Below are 22,339 nucleotides of genomic sequence, written 5' to 3'. Positions count from 1 at the left end.
CTGGATTTAAAATATAAGGAAACGGTTTCTATAACATTTGGACTGAAATCACATACATTACTGTGGATATTAATATTATTATTTTAAAGATCTTATCATGTATTTTCTTTGTTTCTGTTCTCCTCTTTAATTGATCTTGCTTTTTATTTTGTTTTCCTGTTCTTTGGTCATTATTATTAAAAGCTGTCCATGGATTTGAAAAAGGAATTTAGGATCCCTCCTCTTCTTTTTAAAAGCACAGCATTGTCTTCTGGGATCATTGTTGTGCATCAGTCTGTTTTCACTCTAAGTTTTTGTTCTTCTTCTTTAGTTAAATGAACGTTTTGTTGCATTTCCATTTTGCTTCTTTTCTATGAAAATGGATAATTAACATCTTACTTCAGTTATGAAAAATTCTCATCACTTACTTCTTCAAATATTATTTGGTCCCAATTGTATCTAATCTTTTCTTTTGGAACTGATTAGATGTAGCTTAGACCTTCTCACTTTCACCGCTATATGTCTTCATTTCTGTCATATTTGCCTATTTTTACTTCTTTTTGGTGAAGTATAAGTGATTTTTTTTTCAGGTTTACCATCAACTGTATATAACCTAGCCATTGAAGTTTTAGTTCCAATAGCTAGATCTTTCATTTTCAATTTTCATAATGCCTTTCTCTTTCATTATGGGTTTGGTGGTTTCCTTTAGTTTTATATTTATAATTTTAAACATTCATATCTACATAACATAAGCATAAAACAATATTTTTCCTTCAACTAGTCATCTCATTTATTAGTTTCTGGTGTACCTTTCCAGTATTTCTTTATGCAAGTATAAGGATTTTTAATATTTTCTTAAATATTAAATATAATATTTTCTTTTTTTTCCGAGAATGTCATATAAATGGGATTTGTGTTCTATATTTTGTACATGAACTCTTGACCTTATTGTAGTCCATTCTATAGATATAATGAGTAATCTGTTACTAGACTTGGGTTGTCCCATCTTTCTATCTTACTAAATAATATTACAGTGAATATCTTGTATATATCTCATTTCATGTATGCTCAGGTATGCCTATAGGACAGTTATAGAGTAAGATTCCTAGGCCAAAGTGCATTTACATCTGGAGTTTGCATTGCTATATACCAGTTGCGCTCCATAGACATTAGAACACTGGCAAGTCTCACCAACAGTGCGTGAAACTGTACCCAGTTCTCCATAATCTCATAAAAAGTATATATTGTTAAATTTTAATTATTTTTAACATATACCTTGTAATGCCTTTCCTGTTCTGTCCAATTACCATGCTCTTTTTACATGCCATCCACAGACTCTTTCTTTTTTGAGAATCATTTTTTCTCATGCTTATAATTTATGTTAGTGAGCATCTTTTTAACCAGCTTTTTTATTCCCTTGGTGCAGTTATCTTTTGATTAAAACGAATTCACCCTAAATGCAGCATGTAGGAGGGTTATTTTTATATTTCTTATAATGTTGTGGGCCAGGAAGTCAGGAAATACTTGCCTAGTTATAACTTGACTGGGTTCCTTCATGCTGTTGTAGTCATGTCAGTTGATTCTGTAGCAATCCAAATGTATTACTAGGTTAGATGGCCAAGTTGCTTCACTCATGGGGCTGGCCCTTACTCACCTGGCACTGTAGGTGGGAGCATGTCCACATGGACTCTCTAACATGGTACTGTCAGAATGGTGAGATTTCTTTACCTGAATATTTTGGCAAGTAGGGTGTTATGCGCAAGACCTTGTAAAAAAGTATAACCTTAGAAATCATGCAGCATTATTTCTGCTGTGCTCTGCTCCGATTTAAGTTGAGAGAACCTACGTGCCCCAGCCTATGGAATATCAGGAATTTGGACCAGTACTTTCCAAACTACAATTGTATTATCCCATGTATCCTGGTGTATAGAAATTTCTCTACACTGTGTCTCTCCCTGCCTCTTTTTCCATCTCCATACTATCCCATGCCTCTCTTTCTCTCCCTCCTCTTTTCTCCCTCCATCCTTCTCTCCCAGGTAGCTCAGAGGTTTAATTGGTTTGAAAATCTCTCTCTCTCTCTCTCTCTCTCTCTCTCTCTCTCTCTCTCTCTCTCTCTCTCCTCTCTCTCTCTCTCTCTCTCTCTCTCTCTCTCTCTCTCTCTCTCACACACACACACACACACACACACACACACACACACACACACACACACACAAAGACAATTCATACTCCACATCCATTTGTGGCACAAACCTAAGAACTTTGCTTTCTTACAGAAAACTTTTAAAAAAAAATGATTCAGAACATCAGACATATCTCAGAAGTTAAAAGCACTCACTGTTCTCTCAGAGGCCCTGAGCTGTGGTCTCAGCATTTCATATTGGGCAGCCCATGATTGCCTATAACTCCAGCTCAAGCTCCAGGTCATCCAGCACACTCTTCCGGCTTCCAAGAAGCACCAGCCTGAATGTTTGCAGATGCAACACACACACACACACACACACACACACACACACACACACACACACACACAACACACACTCTTAAAATGTATCTACGGTTGTGGGCAAAGAAAATGTTACTTTAGTTTCTTAGACAAGTAAGTGAAGATTTTTCTTGTCTACTTTTGCTGAGAGACTGGAGCCTCTGGAGCTCTGGGTTCTAGTAACATATAAATACATTCAAACTTAGTGTTTTATGGACTCAAAATATTTTCTGCTGTCGTCTGGCCAGTAAATCCTAAACTTGGTCATGAACACTTACATATAAGTCTGATGTTGAAGCCTATCCTTAGTTTAGGGGACTTGATTTTGATTCCTTCTTTGATTTGTATTTGGATGGATGGTTTTCTTTTGAACTCCACTGTATATTTAAATGTAATTGTCAGGGCTGAGGATATAGTTAAATGGCAGAGTGTTTACCCAGCACACACAAGGCCATGGGTTCCCTCTCTAGCACTATACAAAGAAAGGATTCTTACTACATGGCATCCAATACTCCACGTGTTTGTAGCAAGAAAATCATTGGTAACTCAGATTACTGTAGTTCCAGATTGAGTTCTTGAACAAAAAAGAAAGAACAGTTAGTGAACGACTGACTAGATAGAAGTTCTATTTAAAGCCATCATTACTGAGAAAGAATGAGCAGTTCCCTCTATTGGCATGCGGTTCCATAAGGGCATCTCCTTCATATGTTCTGGTCTGGATTAGGAGACAAATGACATTTCGGTCAGCCCTAAACGGTGGCTGAAGCATGTGTAGTCATTGTCTTTTTGCCATCCAGCACAGATATTGTGCTTGTTGTAGATTTGGCAGGCTGATCAATAGGACCCAAATGGCAATCAATTTCATGTGATTGCTCTCAGTTTACCATCGATTTCAATGCTGATTCTATGGCAGAATAATGAGGAAAAGCTGACGCCAGTCATTGGCCGTGAATGCCACTACACATCTTTCTAGGTGGCTGCATAACATGAGCCGGGGGGGGGGGGAGAGATCCTGATGTTGGGGATGAGAAAACATGTTAATTGGGTTGTACAGGAAAGCTTGAATTATGATATGCCTCCAATGTAGAAGGCCAAGGGAAAAAACTCAGGTTGGTACAGCCTTGGGGCCACATAGCTGAACAAGATTGCATGGTAAGCTTTCCTAACAATCATATTTAATAACTGAATCTTAATGAGGAATTCTTGGCTGTAAGCCCCCAATAGGAGCTGAGAGGTCTAATCACTGGTCTAATCACATGCTGCTTTTTTGAAGCCAAGAATCCCATTTTCATTACTTACAAAACACTCCAACATTTTCCTACATGTGGATATTTGATGGGTAATTGATGGAAATATATTTTGAACCTATTATCTAACTTTTTGTTTTTCTAATTTGTGACTCTAACAAAGGAACACTTGAACTCTCCAGACTTTTCCTATTAACAATGACATAGTTCTCTGTCATATGGCAGCACTGTCATAGGAAACAAAGACTCACAGTACATCTTCAAAAGGAAGCACAATTCCCAAACAGTGACACACCTAGATTTTTTACAAGCTTTGCTTCATTCCTGTATATATTTACTATAAAAGTTTCAAAAAAGTGTGTGTTGTAAATTTTTATTTATACTTTAAGCAAAAGGCATATATATCTACATAACTGTGAAAAGTTAAAGTGATAAAAGGAAAGAGTACTAAGGGGTATCTCCATGGAGCCCTCTTCTTTCTTGCCCCCTTTATTAAAAAGCATAGTAATTTACAGTGTTTCAGTGTTTCCCTGAACAAATGCAAGCACATATAAGTAATTATTCCTAAGTGTTTCATTTCCCACATCAAAGGACTTATACACTATATGGTGATACACTGTTTTCTTCATGTCCTATATCACGCAGGGGGTTTTCCTTCAAATTGGTAGTTACATCAGAGCATCTTGATGCTATTTTAACAGCTGCACAGTCTTCCATTGCATGTACATGGAAGAGTTTATGGAATATGTTTTCTGCTAAAGAACAATCATGCTCTGTCCAGTCTTTCTTTTCAAAACTATTTATTTTTAAATTGTGTGTATATGTGTGTGGGTATACACATATGGGTTCAGGTGCCAGCCGAGTTCAAACAAAATAACACAGTCTGTACTAGGCTATCTGGAATTCTCCTTTGCCAAAGGAAAGTGTTAGATCTCCTGGATCTGGAGTTGTGTGAAGTTGTGAGCCACCTGATATGGGTGCTGGGAACCAAACTCTAGTCCTTCACAAGAGTGGTTATGGTCTCTTAACCACCGAGCCACTTCTCCACTGTTTGTTTGTTTGTTTGTTTTTGATATTTTAGGTAGTGCAACAGAAAATAATTATGAATGTGTATCACTCCTTGCAGAAGTAGGTTCATCTATGAAAGAATTTCAGAAGGCAAATTCACTTTTTCAGGTCTGAAAATATCTATTTGCTCTCAATGTAAGTTGTGACATTTGCATCTCTCCCTGTAATGTGACAGTAGCTGCTGCCCCAAACGTTACCAATATAAAATGTTTATGATGGTTTGAATGAAAATGGCCCCCATAGGCTCATAGGGAGTGGCACTATTTGGACGTGTGGCCTTGTTGGAGAACGTATGTCACTGAGAGGTAGTAGGATTTGAGATTTTTGAAGTTCAAGCCAGGTCCATTGGCTCACTTGCCTGTCCTGATGCCTTTGGATCCAGATGTAGAACTCTCAGCTCCTACTCTGGCACCATTTCTACCTTTGTGCTGCCATGCTCCCTGCCATGATGACAATGGACTAAATCTCTGAAATGTAATGGAAGCCAGACCCAATCAGATGTTTTCCTTCATAAGAGCTGTATGCTCATAGCGTCTCAAAACAGCAATAAAACTTTAACACAGAAGTTGGTACCAGGGACCAGGGTATTGCTATGACAGGCTTGACCATGCTTTTGTTTACAGGAATATAGACTTTGGAACTTTGGATTAGGAAAACAGTTGAGTGCTTTAAACAGGGCTTATTGAGCTATACTGGTAGAGTATGGAAGACAGTGGTGCTGAGGGTGATTTGAAATATGGTGGCCCAGCTCAAGAGGTTTCTAGGAAGAAGAATATGTGCCCTAGAGACTGTTCTTGTGATATTTTGGTAAAGAATGTGGCCGCTTTCTGCCCTTGTTTTAAAAAAAAAAAAAGCTGCCTGAGGCTAAATTAAAGAGTTAAGGATTAATAGCTTTGGCATATGAAAGTTCCAGACAGCTGAGTATTGACTGTGTTATTGTGTTATTAGTAGGCGCACTTGTGCAGGTCTGTAATGAAAAGGAATAAGTTGAGCAAGAAAAAAAATACAATTTGAGGAAGGAGCACCAGAACAAAGTTTAAAGAAAAGCCTGATGCTATATGAAATAAAGAGAGTGGTGACCTCAGGGCAATGCCCCACCCAGCTAAGTTTCCAAATTGTGAAAAGGAATTAAAGATAAGTTTGGGTGCAGGAATGGTGATGCAAACCTTTCATCACAGTACCTGGAGACAGAGGCAGCAGAGGCTCTGAGTTCAAAGCCAGCCTGGTCTACAGAGCTAGTTCCAGGATAGCCAACCACAGTCAATGAAGGAAACTATCACAAACAGAAAGGTGGTAAAAATGTATTTGAATGACGGGGCCAAGTTCTAGCCCCAGCAAGAAGCAGAGCTTGGCAGCTTCAGCCACTTGATTCTGGATTTAGAGTCAAGGATTACAAGAAAGGGCTTATGGCATCTCCCTTCTTGACTAAAGAAAGCCATTGAGGCTAGGTGTGTGGCAGGGCTGTGTGTCCCTGCATGGAGGCTCAGAGGGACCATAGTGTGAAGCTGTGAGCATGAGGCCATGAAGGTGAAGCCTGGATTGCCTTGGAGACCCCAAAATACTGGAGGTGCTAGAGCCGTGGGATACCTGTCAAGGAGAGCTACTAATAGGGAGTGGAATCTGACCAAGAGAGAGAAGTGTTTCAGCCACAAAGCTGAAAGGAGTCAGAGATCTCAAGAGCCCTTTGGCATCACAAATGGGCATGCAGAGTTTGGACTTTGCCCTGCTGGCTTGGGGACTTGCTTTGGTCCAGTACTTCTTCACTATGTTCCCTTCCCTATGTTTTGGAATGGTAATATATATCCTTTGTCATTGTATGATGGAGGTAGGTTATCTGATTTTTTAAATCTTGATTTTGTAAAGGTTACAGATATGAGATTGCAATGAGTCTCAGAAGAGACTTTGAACATTTGGTCTTTTTAAACAATGTGGGAACTGTGGTCGGGATATTTGAAGTTGGATTGAATGCATTTCTGCATATAGCTTCAAGCCTATGGGGGCCAGGGAGTGGAATGTGATGATTTGAATGAAAATGCCCCCCCCCATAAGCTCATGGCTATTAGGAGGTATTGCCTTGTTGAAGGAAGTGTGTCACTAGGGGAGAACTTGAAGTTTCATATGTTCAGGCCAGGCCCGTTGGCTCACTTGCTCTTCCTGCTGTCTTTAAATCCGCAAGTAGATCTCTTGGCTCTTTCTTCAGCAGGATGTCAGCATGCACGCTGCCATGCCTCCCACCTTGAGGATAATGGTCTATACCTCGAAAACTATAAGCCAGCCCCAATTAAATGTTTTCCTTCACACAACTTGCTGTGGTCATGGCTGTCTCTTCACAGCAATAAAAAACCTAAGACAATGCTCTCACAGGTTTGGATTTTGGTCAATTGAAGAAGTGAGACAAAGTATGTCATAATTTTTATTTGTATTTGTAGAATTATAATTGAGATTAAGTATATTTCTTCTATGGTTTAGGAGATATATATTAAAGTTTTCTTATGAATCATCTTTTATCTTCTTATCTATTGACCCAGTAGGTTAACATGTTTTCTAGCAGAAGTAGTACAACACTACAGACTTGGTAGGTTACAACAAAAAATTATTTTTCCTGGTTTATAGTTATAACCTACGCATGAGGGGCTGCATACAATGATGGCCTTCTTGCTGACAGATGCCTGAGGACTACAGATAATCAGATGGTAATAGTGTATGCATATATGGCTCTTCTGGTGTTGCTTCCTCTTATAAAGCCACCAGCATTCAGCCATAGGAGTTTCACCTTATTGAACTTACCTAATCACAATCACTTTCTAAAGGCTCGATGTTGACTCAACATGATCAGAGTAAATTCTAATGTTCTTAATAGCCCACAATGGTGACAAGAGGACTTGAGAGACACACAAATTCCATCCATACCACAGCATCTATCTTTCTTGAAAGGCTCTTATGGTTTCCTTTTTCTTGCCATTTTCTTTTTTTTCTTTCTTTCTTTCTTTCTTTTTTTTTTTTTTTTGGTTTTTCAAGACAGGGTTTCTCTGTGTAGCCTTGGCCATCCTGGTCTGTCTTTGTAGACCAGGCTGGCCTCGAACTCACAGCGATCCGCCTGCCTCTGCCTCCCGAGTGCTGGGATTAAAGGCGTGCGCCTTTCTTTTCTATTAAATTTTCTAATGAATTTAGTGCTTGTTCTAGGGTATAGATATACAGTACAAGTATGGATTGAGTTATATACTATTTCGAGCCATATTTTAGTCATCTAAAGTCCTAAGCCGACTGATTAGAATGCTGTTTTATCATGTGGTGGCCATTTTCATCATGTAGTAACAAATACATGGTTCAATCTCTGGACTTTGATTCTGTGACCCTGGTTCTCTTTATCTTTTCCAATTACTGGTATTTTATGCTTTCGTTTTTGTAGTTCTTTTGTTCTTATGTTTTAATTATTTAGAATACCATTGGCTGTTTTTGCTCGCTTCTGTAATGAATGTTAGTCACAGCTCTTCTTGTGGTCATTTAACCTTGGATGGAAGCTATAAAGAAGGGGACAAACTTTTAAATATCTTATGGATGTTTAGTTCTCATAGATAAAGTCTTGGAATGATACCATGTCATTTGTGAACAAGTCTTGCACTTAGATGAGGACCAGTGTCCATGCATCCCATGTCCTACACTGAGTTATTCCTTTTTCAGGGAAGCAATTGGTAACCCAAGCCACTAGGCACAACTCATGGAGAGTCTTTTATTGTATGTCAGCTGAGCCTTAGGCATCCCATTTCTGAGAAATTATATCTGGACAGAGCTTCCCGGGGGAGGACTAGAGATTTGAAGAGGTCATGAAACATAGCTGAGAAAAGGAGGGTACACACAAACTAGATAGTAAGCATTGAGAAGAAGTCTGAATAGGTGAATTTGGAAAGGTAATTGCAGAGAGAGAGAGAGAGTAAATAGCCCAAAGACCCAGAGATTCATTGGTGCATAGTACATTATGGGAACTACAAGTAGGTTGTTAGTGTGTGTTCTGGATAGTTTTACGTCAACTTGATACAAGCTAGAGTAATTTGAAAGGAAGGAACCCAAAGATCTGGCTATGGGGCATTTTCTTAATTAGTGATCAGTGGGGGTGATTAGTGATCACTGTGGGTGGTACTACCCCCTGATCTGGTGTTCTTGGGCTCTATAATAAGACAGGCTGAGCGAGCCAGTAAGCAGCACCTCTCCATGGCCTCTGCATCAGTTCCTGCCTCCAGGATCCTGCCTTGTTTGAGTTCCTGTCCTGATATCCTTTGATGATGAACAGAGAATATGGAAGTGTTAAGCCAAATAAAGACTTTCCTCCCCAACTTGCTATTTGGTCACTGTGTCTCATCATGGCAAGGGAACCAAACTGAGACAAAGTATAATTCAGCCCAGTGAGGAATGTATAGACCTGCATGGGTAAACAGATCCTACAGTGCTCCACACACCAGCAAAGAATCATATTTTCTACTCCCTTTCTTTAGACTTTACAAAGTCACTAACCACTAAATAATTCTTTATTTTGCCTTTTTGTATTATTATAAAAATATTTATTATTTTTATTTATACATATGCATGCACCTGCGTGAATTTATGTGTATCATGCACATTCAGGAGACTGGGGAGGCAACAGAACATTAGGTCTCTTTGAGCTGGAATTACAGCAGTTTCAAATCACCAGATATAGGTGCTGGGAACTGAACCTCAGACCTCTGGAAGAGCAGCAAATGCTCTTAAGCACTGAGCCATGTCTCCAGCCGTTTGTTTTGTGGCATTAAAAACTAATCTTTCTTCCACATAGCGAAAAGTTCAGTAACATCCATATCTGTCCCCCATTCCCTATTCCCATAGAGATGCCCTTGCAGCTTCTTGTGTACCTTTTCAGAATTCTCTCCCCTGAAACACGTATTCACTATGGGTACATGTCCTTTGAAAAAGGAGATTGTACTATGTTGCAATGTAACTTGCGGTATTTGTTTTCTAGTTAATTACTAATCCTTGATATTGATGTTTCTGAAAAGGCTTGGCATTTGGGGGAAGGACTTCTTTGGTTATGATGGTTTTTCTCTGCAAAAATACTCTAAATAAGGCATTGACACTAAGCTTTCAGAGCAATATATGTGTGCTAATTACTCAAATAATGACGTCTATTCAGATGTTAGGATGCAGAACTAATTTGAGGTGTGCACTAAGTCTGGATGAAAGCAACCATTTTGTTTTTTTGTATGCAGGCCAAGCAAGATGCAAGGAATCCAGCACAACATCTGTACTCTGTGTAAGATGCTTTGTTTCCATGTGATCAAACTCATGCATGGTGAGCTTTTACTTTGCCCCAAAATGTTCTTCTAGGCTACACATTTATTTTTAAGTATAGTTTCAGGGCAAGATAGGCAAGAGCCCATATAAAGGTGAAGAAATGCTCAGAAAGCAGAATTCACCTTTCAAGGAACTACTAAATCTCTGCTCCTTGGGGCAACAACAACGAGCTTTATTTTTTGTACACACTTGCAAATTGATTTTTATTACTTATACAAACTTGTTTTCACAGTTCAATTGATTTATTATTCTATTTGCAAAAAACGTTTTGGGGTTATTTGGGGTTGGGTTACAGTGCAATACAATACTCTCCAGTTAAATTAATTTACTCAAATTTTCATGAAACACTGTTTCGCGTAGTAGGAAGATTTTCAGAGAGAAGCCCCATGTCTCCAAGGGAAGGTTTAGAGAGCTCTCTATGGCTGTGCGTTCTGGACAAGACCACGTCAGCACGGTGCCATTTACACCCTCCTGCTCCCAACATTGCAGTGTTCAGTGTATGTAGTTACCACAAGGACTCTAACAATTCACCTCTAACCTCAAGAGGCAGATTTTGTTTTCCAAAGAGAATCAGGGGTGTCTATGCTTGGCCCAATGTTTGGCTGTGAATCTCAGCATCTGTTTCGATTGCTGATGGGTAGAGCCACTCAGAGGACAGCTATCCTAGGCTTCTGTTGTGAGCATTGCAGAGTATTGTTTATAGTGGGACTTGGCTTTCTCCCATGGGGTGGGTCTAAAGTTGGGCCAGACATTGGATGGACATTCCCCCAATCTCTGCTCTATCTTTATCCCTGCACGTATTGTAGTCAGGGTAAGATCTGGGTGGACGTTTTTGTGGGTGAGTTGGTGTTCCCGTCCCTCCACTAGGAGTCCTGTCTAGTAGAAGGTGTCCTCTTCAGTCTCCATGTCCCCTGTTACTAGGCATCACAGCTAGAGTCACTCCCATAGCCTCCCAGAAGCCTACCATGTCTTTGGTCTCACGCTTGCCACAGAGATGCCACCACCCACAGTCCCTCTTCTCTCTGCATGCCCTGAGACTCACAGTCAAAAACAATGGGTAAAGCATAGAGAGTCTTGTGGAAAAGTGGGGGGAAGTATAGAAGGACCTGGAGGTGAGAGGAGCTCTAAAAGCATAACAGAGGCAACTAACTAGAAACCCAGAGGGGCTTGAGATTTAAGCCCCAACCAATGTCTATTCATAGACTGGAGACCTAGGCCCCTTACACAGATACAGAAGATGGGCAGCTCAGGCTTTATGTGGGTGCCCTAGTAAAGGGAAATGGGATGTTTCTGACATGGACTCTGTTGCCTGATGTTTGATCACTCTTCCTTCCCTCTAGCCCCCGCCCCCATGGGGCAGCCTTGCCAGGCCACAGGGGAAAAGGATTCAATTAGTCCTGATGCGACTTTTCTAAGGAATAGGGGAGGGGTGAGGGGGAAGAGAGATGGAGAGTGGGACTGGGAGGGGAGGAGGGAGGGAGCTACAATTGGGATATCAAGTGAATAAACAAATTAATTAATTAAAAGGGGCGTGGGAATCCACAGTAGCAAATATCCTCATGCACACATCATAAAACACTTGCGCAAAAACAAATATCTGTAGGAGAAATTTCTGCAAGTAGAATGGCCAGGTCAGAGAATGTGGGCATTTGCAATGTAAAGGGGAGTGCTGAATTGTCCTTCCCAGAGGACACACCAATTTACACCCCCATTAACATCAGACAAGAATCCCTATGCCTACACCAACAGTGTATGATCACAAACCTTTTCAGACAGGAAAAGCAGCGATTCATCTGCTTTATATGCATTTCCTTAAATGTTAGTGAGGCATAAGCATGGAGGAGAGCATTTTTCATGTGCTGATACCCAATACGCAATTCTTTCACTTAGAAATGCCTCTTTGTGCCCTTTGCCCATTTTTCCATTAACTTGCTAGCCCTTCTTTTATTGAATTGTAAGACTGAGGGATTTTAAATAAGGGATGAATTCAATCGCATTTTCTTCTGCTTTATCACCTCACGTTGATAGTACAGTTTATCATTTGCTTGGTTAATGTGTTCATATTTCTGAAGAGTCTGGACATAGGTTTCTCAGAGCCCCAGTGAAGGAAAAGAAAAGCTACTATAAAATATCAAGTTTATAGATTCTCATGGGCCAGGTCTCACTTGAGGTAGTGTTTTATTCTTTGAAGTTTGAGAGTTGGGCTGAAAGTAACAGTATGTTGGAGATTTGGCAACAAAAAGGTGAGAAAACTTGTACTTCCTGAAAAGGAAATGAAAATTGAATAATGAAGACTATTGAAAAGGTAGAGGATAACAGATATGTGCATTTCTTCATTTCTCTGAAACAATGCTTTGCTTTTTCTTTAAAAGTGAAAAATGGCTCTTCTCAGTCCTTTTCGAAGAAATCACACTCACCTCTTCTTGATGAAGACACTCCCTTTTCCACACTGAACTTTCCATTTCTCTTCATCCATGATCCAAAGGCAGGAGGTGAGCATCACAGCTCTGAGCCACTTTCTGAGGAACTCTGTGTGTGTTCTCTAACGTGAGGTGGCCCTGCCCATTTGCAGTAGACCAGCGCTATGTTGTCTACCTCTCAGCCTGTGTGCCCTGTCCTTCTCCTTAGTGAATCCTCTATCTGTGCCTCATTTGGCCCTTAAGGTCAGCCGAATTCTGTGTCTCCTTGAAATCTTGGTTCTTTTAGTTCCCAGAGACCAGGAGACCTCATCCTCCCTCACAAGTTGGCTTATCCTTAGGACTTCACTTAACTTCTTTGAGGACTGTGGATTGCCCCCACACTGTTATATAGGACCTCGGGTCAAGAATCCTGTGCTAGATGCATTGATGTCTCTTCTGCAGTCAAAGGAAGTCTCACAGTGCTATTTACTCAAATAGTTACTCCACGGTGACATGAGCAGAACTTCTAAATGTTCTTCAGTGGAGATCTGAAGTCCTTTTCAAACCTTTCAACAAGAACCCTTGCCCTTTTGTTTCTACCCATTTCCTGGGTTATCTTATATTTTCTGCTGCTATAGATGGAAGAGTGTAGCTTAACCCTGTCTGGAGCCATTCTTCAGTTTATGTGGCTGAAATAAATGTGGATGGCAGTAGACAGTTGCTAGTTGCTATTGCTGAGAAACCTCAAACAGTCAGTACATTCAAAGATGGATTCATTACTACACCCTAACCTTGCTCCTATCCTTGTAGTTTCCATGTTCACTGGGCCCCTACGATCTTTCCAGCCATCTAAGCTAGAGTTCCAAGTGTCATTTTTTGCACATCTCTTTATTCTTAGTGTATATATAGGCAGTCAGCTAACAAGCTCTGCCATTATGAACCCCTGAACATCGCCCTTTCCCACCCAAACTGTCAGTGTCCTAGGCCTGTACAATTTCTGGATAAGCATAGCCTCTTTCTCACTCATATTTCTGACTTTAATCTCACTCCCTTCAATACCTTTCAAAACTTCTCCTTGGCTGCTTAAAGGATGAAGTCTCTCATTCTCAGTCTAGCATATAACACCCACAGGGGGCTGTGCTTGTTTTTTCCTCTTGTTCTGTCCCTCTTAATCAGCCCCCACTGATCCCAGTAACAACACAGAGTGGCTGTGGTGCCTGCCAATTCACCCCATAGCACATGGATACTTTTCCAGCCTCACCTCTTCCTGCAAATGTCTGTTTTTTGGCTCTAATGCTCTGGCACAGCTTCTTAACCTGGTCATCTTCATTAGTTTTTGATAATGGAGTTAGGATCCACATTCCTAAGAAGCAAAAATGCTATCTAATATGTGATTCTTCCCACATTCCCCCTTGACTCTCAGCTAAGCAATACCATATGTGTGTCATTGTGATTTTACACAGAATGCAATGCAATGTTCGATTTACTTACTTACTACTTATTTACTTACTTATTGTGCTGATTAATACTGATGTCAAGTTGTTAGGCTCAGTCATCACCTAGGAGGCAAATCTAGGAGGTGAGGAAAAGGCACCATTCCATGGCCTTGGATCCCAGAAGGAATGAAAAGGGAAAACCAAGCCAAGCAGCAGCTTCTTTGCTTTCTGCTTCCTGATTGTGGTGGACATCACGCGATCAGTTGCCTCACTCTCCTGTCACCATGACCTCTTCTCATGATGTAATGAATCCTTAAGGTGTAAACCAACACAATACACTTCCTTTCTTAAGGTGCTTTTGTCATATATTTTGCCTCAGCCATGAGAAAAAAAATAATACATTTATGATATTTCTCCATTCCTGAATCTGACTTGACACTGAGAGCTTCATGAGAATGGGACACATATATTTTTAAATACGTAGTAAGTATTTAGTATTCTTAGTGAAAAACCATCAGTTTTGTTCCTCAGAACACATGTGCATGGTCACAAGTACACACACACACACAGGACATATGGAAGAGATGAAATACTTCATAATGTTTTTTGTTCATAATATCTTATTAAAACATACTGTTATAGGCTTACTTAGAATAAATTTTTCAGAAATTGGCATGAATGCCATCATTTTATACTTTGTGTTTATCACCGAGTCTGATCTTTTACAGTTTTATAAACTTTTCATCATTTGAGAATTTCCTACATCCATATATTTTGATCAAATCTACCACCCATTGCTTCCCCTGAAATTCCTCCCTTATTCTCCCAAACCCATTTCCCTTTCACCTTTATGTGGCTTTCCAAACTCTCATTGAGTCTACTTAGTGTTGCTTCTATGGTCATGGTCATGGTCATGGGGACGGGCATGGGCATAGGACCACCTGTTGGAGCATCAGTAGCTTCCCAGGGACAACATCCCTGTAGAAACCTGATTCTTTTTTCTCCCAATTGCCAATAGCTGCTGAGTGGAATTTTGTTAGCCCTCTCCATCCATGCTGGCATTTTGGCTGGCCTGCGCTGATGTAAGTCTTGTGCATGCCATAACAGCTGCTGTGAGTTCATGCATGAAATGGTGCTATTGTGTCCAGTAACTCCTGTTACACTGAAGATGTTCACTACCTTTGGCTCTTATACTCTTTCTGCCCTGAGGGGAGAAGATATGATATTGATATCACATCTGGAACTGGGCACACTATAATCTCATATTCTTTGCCCCTTGGCCAGTTGTGGGTTACTTCATTAATCACCATTTACTGCAAAAAGAAGCTTCTCTGTTGGGGGAGGGTGAGAGATGTATTCATTTATGAGTGTAAAGATAAGAACTTATGGGGAAATTTATTACTGTAAGAGAAGTAAAATCTTCTCTAGGGCTAGAGAAGGTCTAGCTGGCCACAGGATTTAGCCCTACCAGACATGAGTTCCATCTTATGGAACAGACTTCAAATCTGATCAGAAAATGTTTCAATACTTTTATAACATCTGCTCAACTATTGCACCTTTTACTCCCTCCTCTACTCTGCTCTCTCACGCTCTGGACACATTTAACCCTTCCATGTTTATTATGCTTCTTTCTGTGTTCTATCCCTCTTCTATAGAAATCCCTACCCTGCCTCCTTACAAGTTTCCCGACTCCTATGGGTACTATTTAAACACATATACCTGAAGTTTCAAATCTAACATCGACATATGAGACAGAATGTAAAATACTTGCCTTTCTAGGCCTATGTTACCTCACTCAGTATAATATTTCCTAGTTTCATTTGTTTACTTGTGAATTTCGTTCTTCTTTACAGCTGAATACTATTCTGTTTGTGTAAATGTACCATATTTTCATTATTTATTCACCAGTTGGTAGACATCTAGGCTACTTCTAATTCCTGACTATAGTAAGTGGAAAAGCCATATGAGCAGCTGTATCTGTGGTAGTGTTTGGAAGTCCTTTCAGAATGTATCCAAGAGTACCATAGAACATATGGCAGAACTATCTCCAGTTTTTTTTTCTTGATGTCCATAGTGGCTGTATCCATTTTGCCTTCCCATCAACAGTGAATAAATAGTCCTCTTCCTCAACATCCACACCAGCATTTGTTGTCATTTTTAAAAAAAATATTGCCCATTCTCAGCTGAAAAAGATAAGGACTTCAGGGGCTTGATCTTTGGTAACTTTTCCTATCTGGATATTAGCATGCCACAGAGTGGGAGAAGGGAACTCTACACTTGTTAGACAATGACCATGACATAGGCCAAATGTGGCAATGGGCTCCCTTACAAAGTAAGGCTCGCTTGCATATTATTTCTGCCATCAGACCTGAAAGTCTCTTGGTGGTGCAGGGAGCCACAAGAGCAAGCCAATAATGACTGGCTTTTAAAAATATGGTAATAACATAATCAGGATGACAAAGAATAGAAAACTGGAGGTGGAAGGAAACAGAAAGAAAGTCAGGATTGTCTTTGCTTTCACATTACAACTCTTGGGCTAATAGGGCCTGCCAATGGGGAGTTAAGCATCCTATCAGGTATGAGAAATTGATCAATCATATCTTGACTCCTGATATTAATTTTCATATGTGTGTGTGTGTGTGTGTGTGTGTGTGTGTGTGTGTGTGCAAGCCTATGATATGTGTGTGTCTTTGCTTGTTCATGTGTATGAGTGTAGGTATGCATGTCAGAATGCATGTGTGCTCACAGGACAAACTCCAATGGCAGTCCTCAGCTTTCATCTTGTTTGAGACAAAGTCTCTTGGTGGCTGCTGCATACATCAGGGTAGCTGGCCTGCAAACTACTGGGGGTTCGCGTGTTTCTGCATCTGACCTCATTGAAGCAGTACTAGAATTGTAGATGTGCTCTTTCACGTCCAGATTTACGTGGGTCCTGAGGATCTGAGCTTGAGCTTGCACACTAAGCACTTTACTCACTGAACCCCCTTCCCCCACCTCCAAAGCTGTATCTTGTTATTGTTGTTGCTGTTGTTGTTGTTGTTTTTCAGAGAAATAAGATACAAAGGCATGGTGGCACAGGCCTTTAATACCAGCACTTGGGAGGCAGAGGGAGGCGGATCGCTGTGAGTTCAAGGCCAGCTTGGTCTACAAAGTGAGTCTAGGACAGCCAAGGCTGCACAAACAAATCCTGTCTTGGAAAAGAAAAAAGAAGACACAAAGTCTGTTTGCATTCTGCGAGGACAATTACAGCAGTCAAGCCACTGGTCATGAATGGATTCTCCAAGTAACATGGTAGCAGCTTGTTTGTTTCAAACCCCCCTCCCCCGTCACCGGCATCCCACACAAGCATTTATTTGGAGTGGTTGACATGTTTTGTTCAGGGAAGTAAAGCTAATTTTCCCTAGAAATGAAGAAAGAATGTCTTTGTGCCCATCGATTTTTGCGTTTATTTGGTCACCATTCTATATCAACTCACTCCTAAAAGCTTAGCTTGACCTATAAAGATCTACGTCAACTTACTTTATACAAGCCTGGCCATGCTTTCAAAACAAGATATGGTTTCCTGGTTCTGATGAAATGACGGACACGCTGAGTTCCTTACCTTCATCCTGTCTAAAATTATTAATGGTGTGTTATTCTGCTTAATCTTCCCTTTCTGTTAATCTTGGTGAGAGTTGTGATTTGTAATCATTATGTAAGCAGCATTCGCAAATGATGTACTTTTCCTTTTACATTAATCTGAAATGGAATGTTATTGGGTAAAATACCCCTTAGGGGTCTAAAGAAAAAGACCCATTAATTTTCAGAGCAAGAAGGCTAATTGCTCCCCTCCCCCTAAATCTGTACTAATTGATAATAACTTTTTAAAGAACTGAGTGCACAAAGTTAATTTTGATTTCTTTTTTTTCCAATGTACAAGGTATCTGAAATGCTTGTCCAGAATAAGAAAAGATGTTTCAAAGGTTGAGTGTTTAATAAACATGCTTTATGGTATTGCAATTTGTGAATGAGTCGAAACTGAGTGGAATTTGCAGCTTTAAGAGGAAATACTCATGTTTGTAACCAAAGGGAACTGTAATGGAGTAACCTGAACATTTATGAGTGCATGCATGAGCATTGCTTCATAGGAGACACTTTTTAGAAAATAAAGATGAGGTAATAGGGCATGCTGGGTAAGAGTTCATTGCTGTTCCTATCGATTCAGTAGGACCAGCTCCAGTGATGTAACCTCATGGAAAGTGGCCTGTTTCTTGCTTTATTAACATGTCACATGGAAAGAAAAGCTCTGTGATTCATATTTTGTTGTGAAGATTAAATGATAACACTTGTAGACATTAGGAGCACAAATTTGCTCCTGTGCACAAATAGAAGACATTCTGATGTTCATAGCAGCATTATTCACAATAGCCAACAGGTAAAATACCCCCTGGACAAACGTAATGCATCACAGTGGACTATCATACGATGTGTACTATTATGCAGACTTAACACAACAGGAAACCTGTGTCTTTGACAACACAGACACACCTGCTGGAGGGAATTATGAAGTGAAAGAAGTCCACAACACACACTGCTGTATGACTTGCCTTACAGAGTATTTCTAATTAAACTCCTAGAGACCGTGAATACTTGACAGGGACTCTGGAGAAGGGATGACAGAGAACTGGCTAGTGGGTACGGAGTTTCAAGTGCCCAAGATGGAAGAGTTTCAACATTCTGTTTTACAACCATATGGATATATGTAATATTGTACACCAATAATGGGTAAGACTGTAAAAATTATACAAGCAGTTTTACCAACAGAAAAAAAAAGGCATTTTGTTTTTGAAAGCCCAGGAGTTTCTGGGAATCTGTAATTATTGTATTTATGACCTTGGTCAAAGCTTTTGAACTGTGGGGAAATTTTGTCAGAACATGCTTATCATTCTTCTTAGAAATAATTCCTTCCAGGGTTAGTGGCACATGGCTTTAATCTCAGTGTTCAGGAGGCAGACACTGGGATCTCTGTGAGTTTAAGGCCATCCTGGTCTACAAAGTGAGCCCAGGACAGGTAGGGCTACACAGAGAAACCCTGTACCATGGGAAAAAAGTAATTCCTATATGTCTTTGGTGGTTTGGCCTCATAAGCTCATAGGAAGTGGCACTATTAGGAGCTGTGGCCTTGCTGTAGTGGGTGTAGCTTTGTTGGAAGAAGTGTGTCAGTAGGACGTGGACTTTGAGGTCTCAGAAGGTCAAACCTAACTAGTGGCACACAGTCTTCCTGCTGCCTGGCAATCAAGATGTAGAACTCTCAGCTCCTTCTCCAGCACCATGTCTGCCTGCACACTGCCATGCTTCCGGCCATGATGATAATGGACTAAACCTCTGAAACTGTAAGGCAGCCCCAAGTAAATGTTTTCTCTTATAAAGATAAGAGTTGGCGTGGCCATGGTGTCTCTTCACAGCAATAGAAACCCTAACAAGACACTGTCTCTTACACTATTGAAAATTTTTTCAAAGAATGGTTTTCCTTTCTTTCACTGACTTGAGCTCGCAAACATACAGCCAGGAGAAGCACACAACTGTAGAAACAATTTTAAATGTATTTACATACAAAAATGATCGTCCAGAGTCAGCAGGTGTGCTCAGAATGTAAAGAATTCTACATCCATCACTCAATATTGCAATAAACTGGAGAAAATATGACTATGACCATACAATGGAGAAAGAATTCTTACTCATTCAGTATGAGAGTGTTTACTTAAAAAAAAAAAACAATCACCTTTAGGGGGAGACATAGAAGAATTCAGTGCCAAAACAATTTTTCTTTAAAAATAATAAAAAATACTTGGCATATTACTTACTAACATGGCATAATGATCTATGTAAAGAATATAATTCATGATTTTAGTAGGCTCTCAGAGTAGGAGAGCTATTGCAGCAACCAAGTGTAGACTAGTTTTACCATCTCACAAAGAAACCCCACACTCCTCAGCAGGCACTCCCCGTTTCTCTCCAGTATTTACCACTATCCCTTCCAGGCTGTGGGCAATAATCGCTATTACTTTCTAAGTTTAGAAATATTATTAATACTACAAGTAGAATCATACAGCACTTACCTTTCTGAGCCTGGTGCTTTTTTTTTTACTTACCATGAAGTTTCAACCATGTTACAGCATGCACTAGCCTTTAACTTCTTTGAATGGTTGGAAAAATAGTCTATGTATGGACTTGTCATATTTGATTCATTTACTTTTTAGTGGATGGGCATTCAAGTTACTCGAACTTTATGACTCTTATGAAAAATGCTGTTGGGAACCTTTTAAGTTTTTAGAGAAGATATGGTTGTTTTTCCCTTGAGTAGAATATATATATATGTGTGTGTGTGTGTGTGTGTGTGTGTGTGTGTGTGTGTGTGTATTTGGCATATGATAAATGAACCTATTTAAAGTGTATGAATTGGGGCGTGATGATGTGTATATACACACTTGAAACCATCCCAAACGTGATCTCTGATGGAATAGCACCAACTGTGCAACAACCCTGAACCTCAAGGTATTTGTCATATATAGTACGAGAAGAAGAAATTAGGCAGTCTTGGAGGAGATCTCTGTAGGAAAGCAGACTTAGGTTTCAATCATCCCAGAGAAGGAAGCTGTGGTTTTGTCCACACCGCTCAGTCATTTGTAAACACCTGTACTGGGACTAGAGGAAGGCTTTGTTATGCTTCTGAGCCTCATGGGAAGGGAAGCTTTTCCAATTCCCAGAGATATGAGGTATATTGTCCTTGTCAATAGCACAAATTCACTCAGGACTTCATCCACTCCTTACACATTCACTCAATGCTTCCTTGACTCCTCGTAGAACTACTGTAGTTTTAGGTTTTACATTAAATGTGGAATTAACTTTTTTGTGAAAGTGTGGTTAGAAGTTCTTTGTGCATGTAACATTCAAACCTTTCCACACTGTTTGATAAAAAGGCTGTGGATTTGTCCCTTTGCTTTTGAACCTTTGGGAAAACTCAGCCATTTGACATCTGTGTTGCTCTATTATGTAGATTTCCAAATCCCTTCAATTGTGTTAGAATTATTTTGGCTATTGTGAGTCTTTCATATTTCCATATGAGTTTTAGTATGACACATATATTTTACAAAACATAATAAGCCTTCCATAGTTTGTTTTGGGACTATACTGAATTTTTTGAAACTTCTGAACAATTAACATGGTATATATGTATATCTATTTTGATTTTCTGTAATTTGTCAAAATACTTTTTTAGTTTTCAGCTTATAGGTTTTGGAATCTTTTGTCAATTTTATCATTAAAATTTTAATTGTATTTCTTCAGGTTGCCAAATACAAATAGCCAAAACACTATGAATGTAATATTCATATAATTCCTGATTTTTTTGTGGTTCTTCTCACTGTATGTCATTTATTTTATTTATGTGTAATAATATAAATGTGTATTCAAAAATGAAATGTAATAAAAGAAATTTAATTGTAAGTGGCATTGAGGAGATTTGGGAGTAGAGATGACGGATGTTGATTGCGATGGCTTCAAGTGTATATATACATATCATTACTTATCAATCTATACACTGTAGATAGTTTCATTTACTGTATATCAAATATGCATACATCTATTCTACTTAAGTATATACTCAATACTTAAATATACACTCTACACACACATACACACACAGATATATTAATAAATTGAGGCACATACTAACACTCAGGTATTAGTGTACGAGATACTCAGGCATCTACTCTGGTGTCTACTCAGGTATATAGTTGCCATAGGTCACACAAAGCTTTCTTAGATAAGTCACTGGTAAGGAGATGAAAAGACTAGCTACTGTGTCTGGAAAACTCTAGTTACTTTGGCCTCCTGGGGAGGGCACCCTCATTGGTCCGTTCAATTCAGAAGCTATGTAGAATTTGATTCATATAGAATTGCTTTGTTATCCACTCTTCTATTAGTGGATACTTGAGTTGATTGTAGTGTGAAGCTATTATAAATAACACTGCACTTAAAAGATCATGCAAGACTCTCAGAAAATTCTTAGGCCTAAGGTGAGACCTGGGTCTCTTTCAGCTCATTTCCCGGCCATTCTGGTTACATGGAGCACAGCTGTCCTCACTAAACACGAATATGTTAGCATGGCAGTTATGACTGTACTCAGGGCATTTCTGAGACATTGTTGCTTGCTGATGGTCATTTAATTCAACCTCCTTTTTGGTGTTACTCTACTTCCTGCCTGTGAGTAATTTAAACACTGGGTTCTGGCATAATCATGTTTTGGCCTAAGAGTAGAAGGAGGCATTTCCTGACACTGGCCTAAAAAACTAGATTGGCCTAAAAACTAGACTTTAGTGCAAACTGAGTTAGGGACATTTCCAGGGAGCTAGTTTGGGAAGT

General features: G+C 39.7%; 1 long non-coding RNA gene across 2 annotated transcripts in view; it reads left to right on the top strand.

Moving 5' to 3' along the window:
• Positions 1 to 21,103, top strand: part of LOC311602687 — a 99,525-nt gene extending 78,422 nt beyond the window's left edge. For both annotated transcript variants that reach the window (XR_014780817.1, XR_014780818.1), the window contains one exon: positions 16,984 to 21,103. This is a non-coding gene — a long non-coding RNA (uncharacterized lncRNA). The remainder of the gene's footprint in view (positions 1 to 16,983) is intronic.
• The last annotated feature ends 1,236 nt before the right edge of the window (positions 21,104 to 22,339 follow it).

This window comes from Acomys minous (genome assembly GCF_964271855.1).
Source record: "Acomys minous genome assembly, chromosome: 7".
Lineage (NCBI taxonomy): Eukaryota > Metazoa > Chordata > Mammalia > Rodentia > Muridae > Acomys > Acomys minous.
Note: the sequence above shows the minus strand (reverse complement) of the source record. Positions and strands in the feature narration are given on the sequence as shown.